Genomic DNA, 12,551 nt, shown 5'->3' with positions numbered 1-12,551 from the left:
AGGAACTTCTGAATAGATTCCTGAAGAAATTTCCGAAGGAATACCTGAAGAAACATCCGGAGGAATTCCGGAAAGAAACTCCGAGTAAATTCCTGCAAGAACGTGCGGACGAATTCCTAAAGAAGCGAAAAGGAATAGAGAAGCTGGGGTAGATATATCCATCCAAAAGTAAATTTCGTAATTCGCGAAAATCAGAGCGCGTACTTGATCATTTTTATCATGATCTGATTCGTTGTGGCCCACAAACTGCCAGTGCACTGGTAAAGTCCGGTATGGTGTCGATCATATGTTTCGAATCAAAACAAACACGATGCCACGCACACCACCATATCCAATGACAGATGGAACTGAAAACGTTTTTTTATTCAGGGTTCGGTTTGGCACTGACCCAGGTTTAAAAACGAATTCGACATTACATTTGTTTCATCAAAAATAGATTTGCTGATTCGACCAGCGTTGAAGACATTTCACGTTTCATCATCCCTGGATTGAAAAAATCTTCTGCAAGTTTTCCGTAGTCGATTCCGCAACTCTCTGTTCCATCAAGGTTGTTTATTTTTCATCCTCATCGTTCGCCACTTTATTGTCACGTGTCATTGACAAATACAATCCAATTCACCATAAAGTCGATCTACAGCTTCGTCTAAAGTAAGTATCCAAGTTCAAAATCTTGTACCTATTCACTAGCGAGATCTCAATATTCAATTCCTCATAATTGCATCGGGTAAAATCATATGGTACATTCGAACCGACAGTATCTAAAGTAGCGTTTACAATTTCAAATACCGCCAAAAAGGCTGATGATGACGATCTACATTCATAAGAGGCAGGTGTGGTTCAATTGTTTCGCAAGTGTTAGATCCACTTTCAAAAGCCATGTTCAGTGTTCTTTCGTTACATTAGTTAGGTTGTATTTCTGTTGCAAGACGAGAAAATATTTTCGAGTAATGTTAGCTCGTAGGTTGCGTTTATTGGAATAAAGCATACAATGTCGTCTTCGAAACACCAACAAAGAAGAGACGAGAAAGAGGTTTAAGAGAATACCGTGGGGGACCGAAATCCGTACAGCACCGGAATCCGTTCACTTCAAGAGATACCAATAAATTAGGTACAGGGGATTAAACGTAATTAACGTTTTCAAATACTTGGCAATAACCTTTTAGGGCATCGAGATGGAAAGTAGGCTTTGATATTAAAAGAACATGAATCAAAAACTTCAGGACATCAGATATCAGATACTCAAGGACAAGCCTTCCGGAAACCAAAACCAATTTCACTCGCGTTTTAGAGGGCACCCCACTCAATACGGACAACTGACATTATTATTATTTCAGCTGTGCTGCGTCGCAGCATGCGTGAAATAATAAAAATTACAGTAGTGTTTTGGATTCCGGGAGGCTTGTCCTTAATACTAAGTTGCATAATCGGATTCAACGCATTGCCATGTGATACTTAAGCCGGCAGCTACCTTTCAAAGCTTTGACTAAGACTTTATACTTCTGTTTGGACAGTTTAACTTTCAACGACATACATTTTCTATAATAAACTAGACAAACCTGCCTGATCTCGCTCGTGATTTTTTTTTCATCTAACTGTCAATTGTTTTTTTGATTGCATCGTCGCACTCTAGATCGATTTCAATTCGAGCTGATGGCATTCTTCAGAACTCATAAAAAGGTTGTATTTTGTCATTTTCACTAACTTTTTGTACAAACATAGAAGAGCCCAAGACAAATCGTGCAAATCAATCTACCCATTCATGAGTTATTTTCCCTCAAAGAAAATGCAAACCATGCAAACTGTCATACGAAAGACCTTTCAAAAGGAGATGCGCAATGAGGCCCCGGTTTTCATCATAAGTATATTTAAAGATGTTCGTGTTTTGGATATAATGATAAGGGTTGAATCCCGAAAAGTTGGACAAAAATGGGGTTTTCAAATTTCGAACAAAGAACTAACTTTTTTTGGAACAGTGGTACGACGTCCATGGAGTTAATGGAGCAAATTGTTCTATAGCGAACCGAGTTAACCTTCGAATAATCGCAACATACAATGGTAACACGAGTAGTCCTGCATTGTATAAAACAGTCGAGCGTTCAGTATTGCACTGGCCTGCTATTATCTCACCACTCAATGGCCATAAATATGTCGCTTTAAGTGATTATTTTGTTCATTGAAATAATCGTAAGTACGGTTAACTGCTGCCGGTAATGATTTATTTCGGTTGAACCGGCTTTCAGCCTCGCGTTTATTACTACAAAATGTGTGGTCATGCAGCAGTTGATAGGTCGCCAGAGAACATACGGATCGACGCGACGTGTATGTGCGAGTAGTTGGTGAATCGATAAAATAAACAGGAATGGTATCTACTAATATATGTTTGTTTATCATGGAAGCAGTTAGCGTGTCGTTACATCAGAACGCGTTAAATTTCGAATGCTGTTATAATCCTTTTACTAAATGTTTTTTCCTTTACATTCTCCTGCCCCCTCTCTCATTCGAATTTTATGGTCAAAAATGATAAAATGTATTAAATTTAAATGAGGGAAATTCTTCAAATTTATATGTTGTTTAAAATTGGCCCATTCTCACCCCTCACAGGGGGTGACATTGGGCCAAGTAAAATAAAGTTCAGCGGTGACGATGCAACGATTCAATCGTTCATTAAAAATAATTGCCTACATTCCGACTCTTATCAACTATGTATGGCAAATCAACCAAAGCATTGGCCCAATCTCACCCCTTTTCAGCGTGCATTACTCGTTGCTACGAAAAACTAGAACCGATATATAAATATTCATAAAATTCGATAAAACAACTACAGATTATCGTAACATGATAACCAGGTATCCATCGATCTAAAAACTAGTTATGTAATAGATTTGTGGCGCATTACTGACACTATTTTAAAACGGGTTCATTCGATCAATAGTTTTACATTCAAATCCCAAGCATTATGGTACGAGCACAATTAGTTCTTGGAATTTGTTTTGTGATTTCCTAGACGTGAATTTTACTATAATTTCGAACTGTTTGAAATTTTGATCAAAATTCGTAACAGTTTCTGAGATATTAGGAGTTGAAACATTTTTCGTTTTTGGCCCAATCTTATCCCCTAGGCCCAATGTCACCCCGAACGACGGTACACTTGATTGCACGACCAATGATAACATACTAATTTGAACCTAGAACATGGAAATTACTTTTTCGACACTTATACCTTTTAAATTTATACGCAATATGTTGCGTATAAATCTAAAAATAAGTGTGAATATTACTTTCAGTCTATCTATCACTAAAATCTTTGTCATTTATCATATGACACAACCTTTTTTAATTTACGTGAAAGGTAGTAGCATCACTAGTTGAATCAATCAGTGCTTCTATGATTAATTTTACCTTATCGGATAGATTATAAACGATAACGAATCACAGCCAGAACCTATGTTTTACATCAGAATCAGCACTTTTCTACAAGCAACACCCCGACAACGTTATTTTATTTGTAGGAGTAGCGCATAATTCCTTTAATCTGAGTTAGACTCCGATAAGCACCTAGATTCAGTAATTATAATGATAGATTGATAAGTGTCATTCTGAAGGCACATATACGCGTATCCGATTATCGTTTGTACACTTTCAATGCATTTGCTCTTTAAGGAAAGCACCACATTAGACAACGGATCAGCATGCAACGCCCATCGGCAGTATCGGAAATTATTTTTGTACGCTTTAGCCTTGATCTGGATTCCTGTCGACTTCCTTTATTTCCTTGTTGAGGCTACGCTGCCACGAGCTCCTGGGTCTGCCTATGCTGCAGATTTCGTCTCCGCTCTTTCGTAATGTGTGGCCGGCCCATCTCCATTTACGCTCTAGAATTTCTTTTCGAGGCCCAATTGTGAGACCACCAGGCCCGAATTATAAAACGTAGACCTCTGTTTATAAATACTTGCAATTTCTGCGTAATCTCTGCTGATACACACCAAGTCTCACTGGCGTATAACAACACATATTTTACGTTTGAGTTGAATATTTGAAATTTGGTGCGTTGACTAATCTGACTATCAATCGCACCCACCATCAAATCGTCGATTACGACGAGGAAAAGTAGCGGAGATAGAATACCTCCTTGCCTCACTCCAGCGAATACCCGGATGGGGTCAGACGAAGCTCCGTTATGCAGGAATTTGCATATAAAAGCTTCATACTACGCTTCGATGTCATGTTGTTTTAGCGGTGTCAGGCCATTTAGCCAAACGTCGTCGTTTGGAAAGAGAAAAGTAGAAAAGTAAACTGAAACCTGAGAACTGAGAACAGAGAACTTCTTCCTTTAACTTTCTTTTTTCTTCTTCCTCCCCTTTCTTTATTTTTTCTTCATTATTCTTTCTTTTTCCTTCCTTCTACATTCTTCGTCCTCCCTTCTTCCTCCTTCCTTTTTTTACTTCTTCCATTTTCCTTCTTTCTTCTCCTTTTCCTCCTCTTTTTTCCTTCCTCCATCTTCTTACTTCTTCTTCCTTCTTTCTTCTTCTTTCCTTCTTCCATCTTCTTACTTCCTACATCTTTCTTCCTTCTCTTTTCTTCCCTCTTCCTTCTTTATTCTTCCTTCTTCCTTTTTCTTCTTTCTCCTTCTTTCGTCCTTCTTCTTTATTCCATCTTCCTACTTCTTTCTTTATGCTTCCTTAGTTTCCCATTCTTCCTTCTTTCTTCTTACTTCTACCTTTATCTTTCTTCCCTTTCTTTCCTTTCTTCCTTCTTCCTTCTTCCTACTTTCTTCTTCCTTCTTCCTAATACATTCTTCATTCTTCCTTCTTCTTTTTTCTTTGTTCTTTCTTCCTTCTTTCTTCTTCTTTATTTCTTTTTCCTTCTTCTTTCTTGCTTCGTCCTTCTTCTTTTTTACCTTCTTCCTTTTTATTTTTTCTTCGTTCTTTTTCCTTCTTCTTTCTTTTATCTTTCTTTCATCTTTTCTTTTCCTTCTTCCTTTATCCTTCTTCTTTCTTGATTCTTTCTCTCTCACTTCACACACTTAATAAGGAAACGTATTTCAATTAATCGGCCTTAACCTTTTATAAGGCAGACGAATCTAAACAATAAATTAACAAAAACAACAATAGGACACATTGTTGACATGGTATTAAACTCAAATGTATGTTTGTTATACATTAAACAGTTCAGAAACATTGAAAAATTGGTGGCAAAATAGCTGCCACTGCCCGTCAAGCGGGAAAAAATTCGTGGCAATATAGTTGCCACTGCCCGGCAAGCGGGAAAACAGGCAACAACAAAAATTAATAAAAGGTTTTTAAAAATCAGGTTTTACGTAAAATCAGTCAAATCAAGGCACGTTTCATTTTTTGGTGAAAAGTCCTAGTCGGAAAATGCATTAAAAGTGAAAAAAAATTTTTTGCGCTTTTGTTCCCAGGGGGGATCCTTGGGAAAAAAAACACAATTTCGTCAAAAATCCAAAAACCAAATACAGAAAGGCAAAGCTTTTTTCACGCTAATCACGCAATAATCTAACACGGGAGATTCAAAATAATTAATACCAACGGGAAAAAATATATCTTTGTCGTTTTTAACGAATTATAACTGAAAATCCTTCTTCCACTTGAAACTTACGATCTGTAAAAAAACTGTTCTCAAATTGACATTTCAATTTTTTCATGGCTCAAATTCATCTGGGGTGTTACTAGGAAGCAAATAAAGCCCCTACATGAGAAATAATAAGTAGAGCTCTTGTTAATAAATAGAAAAACATATATTTTGTTGGTGGCAATATAGTTGCCACTGCCTTATAAAGGGTTAAACGTTTTTAGCACTATCTAACTTAGAGTCGATCATAAATGGGATATAGTCGGATAAAAAGCAGTTCTGTGGTGAATTTGAATAGTTTAAACAGATGCACAATGTTGCTTCGTCCAGAATTTGGATATTCCCCTACAGCAGACATAACAGTCTGGTTGTCTTTGTATTCGAATGTGAAATATCGGCAAATAATGTCGTAGTTTATCACAGGTGTTTGGCTAAAGTGGGGAACGATATTTGTGGATGCTTTCAAAGCAATTTTATATTCCGTTTGACATGAGTGGGGGACATCTCCAGCGCTGAGGATCAGAATTGTTTTAAAGTAATTATGACCGTCGCCCGCTAATGGATGAAAAGTAAGTTTCTTGTGAATAATTAATATCGAGTCAGCATCACACAGCCAATCTCTTAAACTTTGACAGAAACATTTCTCATTGGGATGATGGGAATTTAAAAGGTGTTTTTCCTTTGTTCATCTGAAAACTTGTGCATCTTTAGTCACAGTTTTTAATCATCAGAAATAATAACAATAATTAAATGGGATTGTACAAACTCGTCTCATGACAAGTGAAGACATTCCACTAAAAAGCTCAAAATAATTTTCTTAATGAAATAAATAATAATTAAAAACAAATGGAAGCAAAGATGCTTTGGAAAAAGTTTTCAAATTGACAAATTTGGTTCGGAAATTTTTAAAACAAAAAAAAAACATGTTTTATTAGGTTAATGTGCATCAGTATTTAAAAATAGTTAGTAGGAAGACTTTTGAAGATGATTTGATCGGGGTTTGCTAAACTATACAAAACACCATTTTCGCTGTCCTGTAATACTTTATTTGTAAAAAAAAACTCAATACGATATGTGATTAATGGACCTAAGACAAGTAAATCTGTGCAAAACCATTATTTACATTAGCAACATTACATTATTAACCATTAGCTTTACACTGGCGTACACATTGTCTCAATATTGCAGTATACACATATTGTCATACACATAAACTATGTCATGTTCAATATACTGTAAGTCTTCAATGTAAGAATTCAATTCAAATTTAATTCTTTAAAGACAAGCCTCCCGGAATTCAAAATTTAATCTAATCGAATTTTCAAGGGCACACCACTTAATATGGAAACAATGCTAAATAGGGTAACTATTCCGATCTCCATCTCACTAAACACATTGTTCATCTCACCGCGAAACAAAGAAATACTGCACCAATTTCGCCGCTTCTTTTTGTCAACATGCGTGCTTACTGCTGAAAAAATTGAGAAACGCGAAGCAAGCGCCATCCGACTCATGGCCCAGAGAATCGTCCATGATTCGACTCGCGATTTGCATCATTGCGTGATTTCTGCGTGTTCTTCTTCGTTAAATTTATCTGAATAACTTTCTTCACTTAATGCAATGGATCATAAATCCAATCTTCAATTGGGTTTTGACACTTTTTGGAGCGAAATCATTTTTCAGTGAATGAGCGAAACGATGCGATTCTGCTTGAAAAACTCATGCGCGATGCTCTCCCTGCCGAATTGCAAGCGAATCAGCTCGCGCATGAGGCTTCGGTGAGTAAGATTTGAGCATGATTCTACCAACACTGCCCATTTGTCCATTTATTGTTGCCAGCTGATCAAGGTTTCCCGACGAACTAATGAGAAAAATGCATCGAATGATTTGCCGATCGTAAATATCACCTTCCAGAGCACCCACCTTAGCCAGAGAGTCCACTTTCTCATTTCCCGGGATCGAGCAATGAGAAACGACCCAAGCCATGGTGATTGAGTTAGACGGTTTTGATAAAGCACTCAAAGCTTCCCGTATCCCATTCAGAAGATATGCTGAGAGCTTAACCGGTTTCATTGACCGAACAGCCTCCAAGGAACTTATAGACTGCCGATGAAGATGAAAAACTCAAAGGTGCAGCCCAATCGGGTTGTACGCAAAGGTGACGTTGAACTACGTGGCTGTATGTAATGTACAGGTTTTCGACTTTTCTGTTCGATGAGAGAAACCAAAGCAAGCTTTTTTCAAGCCCAGGTTGAATCTGTTTTCGTTATTTCTAGACCAACATTTGAAAAGGGTGTAACAGCCAAAATTTATTCCTTCTGATTTTTCGTCTACATATATAGCTATATATGTGGACAAAGAATCAGAAGGAATAAATTTTGACTGTTACGCCCTTTTCAAATGTTGGTCTAGATTTATCCTGCGCTCCTGAGATTGAGTGAGCATTACGCACTCTGGTCATTAGGGTGGCTCAAAAAACACTTTTTCAAAATTTTTGATGGGCCGCCCTCTTATTCGGTTCTATTTGATGCCCTGATGCTCTGGACAAAATTTCAGCCAAATCGGTCAACGTTTGGGCAGTGCTAAACTCGTTGGAAGTTTATATGAAAAAATGTATGCAGAAACATCCAAAAACAGTGATTTGCAGTTGGACGGCACAATTTAAGATCAAGAACCATAATACTCATTCAGTTCTTGTAAAATAAAATACAGAATGTTATGCTGAAAACCGCGAGAATATTAGAGTTTATTACGCAAAGATATTAGCATTTTACTGGAGTGTTGTAGGGGTGAATTTATTTATTTTCAAAGGTAAAAGAAACGAAATTTGCCCAAACCCCACCGCAGAGAAATGCTAATAACATAGCCGGGCAAACTCGAATCTTCTCGCGGTTTTCTGCATAACATTCTGTATTAAATTCTCCAAGATCTGAATGAGTATCATAGTTCTTCATCGTAAGTTGTGTAGTCCAGCTGCAATTGACTGTTTTTGGATGTTTCTGCATACATTTTTCCATATAAACTTCCAACGAGTTGACCGATTTGGCTGAAATTTTGTCCAGAGCATCAGGGCATCAAATAGAACCGAATAAGAGGGAGGCCCATCAAAAAAAATGAACAAAGTTTTTCCCATACTAATTTGAGCCACCCTACTGGTCATAGATATAATTATCAAGATGTTGGGGTCGGAGTAAATTAGTACTCATTTTATGATTTCTCAGTCTAAAACCCCGGTGGCTCGTTACAGAAAATCACATCGTGAAAGCTGGGCTGATAATGGCGTTTGGTGGTCTACCTATGGAGGAAGTCAGAGTAGACGCGATAAATAAGTTTGATAATAATTATTATTCCTTCATGTGAGTTGCGTCGGACTTTGGACACCTAAGAATCTTCAAAAAAGAACCGAAGAAAGTTTCCCAGAACACATCCACTGCAGCAGTGAAGAAGATTCCGAGCTTCTCTACTGGCATCCATAGACGTAAGCGAGAAGCTGCCGTCAAACGCCTCCAAGGTTTTGAGAGAAAACGCGCGTGTAAGTTAGCTGAAACGAACTGCACCAGCTGGTGCAGCCCTGTAAGTTGCATTAATTTGACTTCTATGCTGGCTTGAGGTCTCCAGTTAGCCTTGCGAACAAAGGTTCAGAAACCGGAGATGGCGAGTTCGATTCTCTATCCAATCTAGGATATTTTCGGGTGGGAAACATTCTCGACACCCCGAGCATAGTGTATTCATTGTATTTGTCACACAAGATACATACTCAATACTCATGCAATATCGGGCATATAAAGCTTTCAATTAATAACTAAAACAATGCTAATAGATTACTTTGAAAAGCAGGCCAAGTTCCAGTTGGAATGTAGTGCTATGGAAGAAGAAGCTTGCGATACACTTACGAGATTGACTGATTCACCGAAACCTAAACTACTAAATATTATTATTATTATTGCTAAACTGTTAGCAAGTTTTCAATACTAAATATTATCATACCTAAATATTGTAACACACTGGAGTCGGTTTTTACGCGGAGGATGTGGGCCGCGTGAATTAAAACAACGTAAAAAACCGCGTAAATCCCATAATGTGTCTGAATGAGCCATGGAAATCCCGAAATTCTAGTGAAAACAAAATCGCATAAAAAGCGAATCGTGTACAAAAACCGCGTAAAAAATGACTTCAGTGTACATCGTTATGAAGCGTTGACTCTTCCTTGATCGAATGGTCCAAGAAAATTGAAAATCCATCGAGAAACGGCTGAGATATTAACGATCAAAGTCTATCATATTTTCGTGACGTTTTTTGATTTTTCGAAAACGTAAAGTGTACCCCAATATAGAAAAGACAGACGTAGTTCTACGTCAAAAGTGGTCAGGAGGTAGGGATGCGATTTGCTCAAGAGAATAGTGTATAGCTGCTCAACGGTATACACGGAGCTAGGCTCTTTGAGCTTAAAGTAGGCGCTATAAAAACCTTGAAAACACCGAAACCAGTGGAAACATCAATTTTTGACCCGCCTGGAAAAAAGCTTCTCTCCTCACTGGCGTGCCCGTATTTGTTTGCAAATAACGGAGGTATGATTTCCGGACGAAGGAAGTCTGGTAGCCCATGATCCTCCTGGTTCAAAATGTACAGAGCAACCGTAGGAGTCTACACTGAGATCAAATCAACTCTATATTTTATGTGCATTAAACATATAAAAAAGGCTCGAAGGACTGGAACTCGGTTTTATGTGCAGTTATTGAAGTATATATGCTTACCATGGAATTTAATGTTGCAGCATATACAATGTAAAGGACATTTGCTTACAATTTATTGTATCGGAAAATAAATTTTAAGTGCATCGACCAATAGCTAAAAATTATCAATCACCGCACATAGAATGCGTGAGTGTACAACAATAACAGAAAAACAGAACACCAAAATGGCGGAGCTTCTACTTTTCCAACTTGTGCACGAGCATGTCCCAACAAGTTGAAATGACAGGATAATGTAAGTGCGTATTTATAAGCCATGGATCATAAGCTCAATAAAGTTTCTTTTTAGTTTCCTGACGATTCGGACTCCGTCACTGCTGATCCAGTAATCGTTTCCGCGTGAGTGATTCGGATTGCGCATTAGGGCTAGAGATCGGTTCCAGCAATGAAAACATCGACTTCGCAGAAAGCAGTGCATCTGCCGGATCATTTCCCACAATCTGCACAGAATCGTTCGCCAGAACTCGCACTAGAAATCCGCACTGCTTATTTCCTAGGGTACTATTCCCACACAAGTTTTGAAGTTACAGATTGTTGGGTTTTGACCAAAAGAAAAAGCAAAAATGTTCCGGATCTCGAGCGGATCTATCCGGGTGATGCAACTCATAAATAAAATCGAAGTTGGATATCGACAGTACCAGTGCTCACTTTAAATGCGGAATGTGATTTCCAGAGATCCACATTGATAACATTCCGAGAATATCGCTTTCGATTATGTTAAAAGAAGTGCGCTACGGTGGTTTCCATGCTCATAAAATGCTCATTTCCGAAACAACGCGGGTTCTAATCGTTCCATATGTCCATATGCCACTGTGCAAATGTATCCGTCGATATTCCAACCTCAAATCTAGTGAACATAAAATCAATATATGCAAGCAATGTATACATATTTCAATAAGGAATAAATGACTCATTCTAGGACTAATGTTTTGTTTTATTTTTTCTGAATTTTGCATTGTACAGAAACAATAATAAAGTGAGCAGGAGCGTGGGAGCTTCACGAATATTATTAAAAGCCGCACATAAAAACTATTTAGTTGTTCAATAAAATACAATAGTCATGCATTTATTTTACATCTGCATTGCACATAAAATTTAAGGGTCACAAAATCTCTAGTTTTATGTGCAATACTAATAAATATTATTTGCCAAGCTTGATTGCAAAAATATATGTGCGTTGCACATATATTCTAGATGCAATTTCAGCTCAGTGTAGGAAGTTAGCACGATTGGTGTCAACGAAAAAAATGATAATATTATGATTTAAAATGTCTGAATGAACCAATATTGGTTATGGCTCTACTATTGGTCGTCTCATGCTCATTACGTTCACAGTGCATGTGTGTGAATTAAAAATACTTCTGCAAACAGATCTGACATCTACGCCTTGTTTCTTTTCAAGTAAGGATGAGCGACAGTTTGACAATTATTCTTTAAAGCGAAAAGTGGACGAAATCAAGTTGTTTTTTTAACTCGTAAAAATCTGAATAATCCCTCAAAGCTGACTCCAAACTCTTATCCGATGCCTAAATAAGGCACAAATACTTTTGGCTAATTATTGCCGGTCCGGTGTATTGCTTGCATTGTCACTAGCAGTCAGTCTTAATGAGCACGAACAAAGCAAAAGCCTAGAGTGTTGAGGAACGGTAAAACTCTTCAAACAGACGTCCCCCAGCAAGTGCACTGATTCCGCGTTAGTATTTTCACGTGTATGCAAACATCCATTCGAAAACACCAAATCCGTACGTGCTTACTTCAGACAGTTTAGAAGCATACTGAAGCGACCTGCACTAATGTAAAAACGTTTTCATTCATAAAAGAGCTACCATGATAGAAGTGATCTAAAAAGGAAGCGCATGCGTCAGAACCACACACTGTTGAAAATTCTGACGAAAAATGTCTGTTTTCCTTACCGAACTGCCATGATAGTGAACCTCTATATGCTACCTTGCCCTTTGCCTGGCTAACACGTGATAAACAAATGGTCTGCTGCTCTAGGTTTTATTGTTTTGCCGCTCCATCGCATTCAAACGAAACATACAGGAGGATGTATCTTTAGAATAAGAGAAAAACGACTGATTGATCAATATCTTACTCTGATATATGCACAAAAAAACGACTAATGGATTCAACCACATTGGCTTAAATTTGGCACTCTTGGGAGAAAAAAAATTGTATTTCGAAGTAGCAAATACTGCAGCATACTTCTAT

Source organism: Armigeres subalbatus, chromosome 2 (assembly GCF_024139115.2).
Source record: "Armigeres subalbatus isolate Guangzhou_Male chromosome 2, GZ_Asu_2, whole genome shotgun sequence".
NCBI classification, from domain to species: Eukaryota; Metazoa; Arthropoda; class Insecta; order Diptera; family Culicidae; genus Armigeres; species Armigeres subalbatus.
This window is presented reverse-complemented; position numbering follows the sequence as displayed.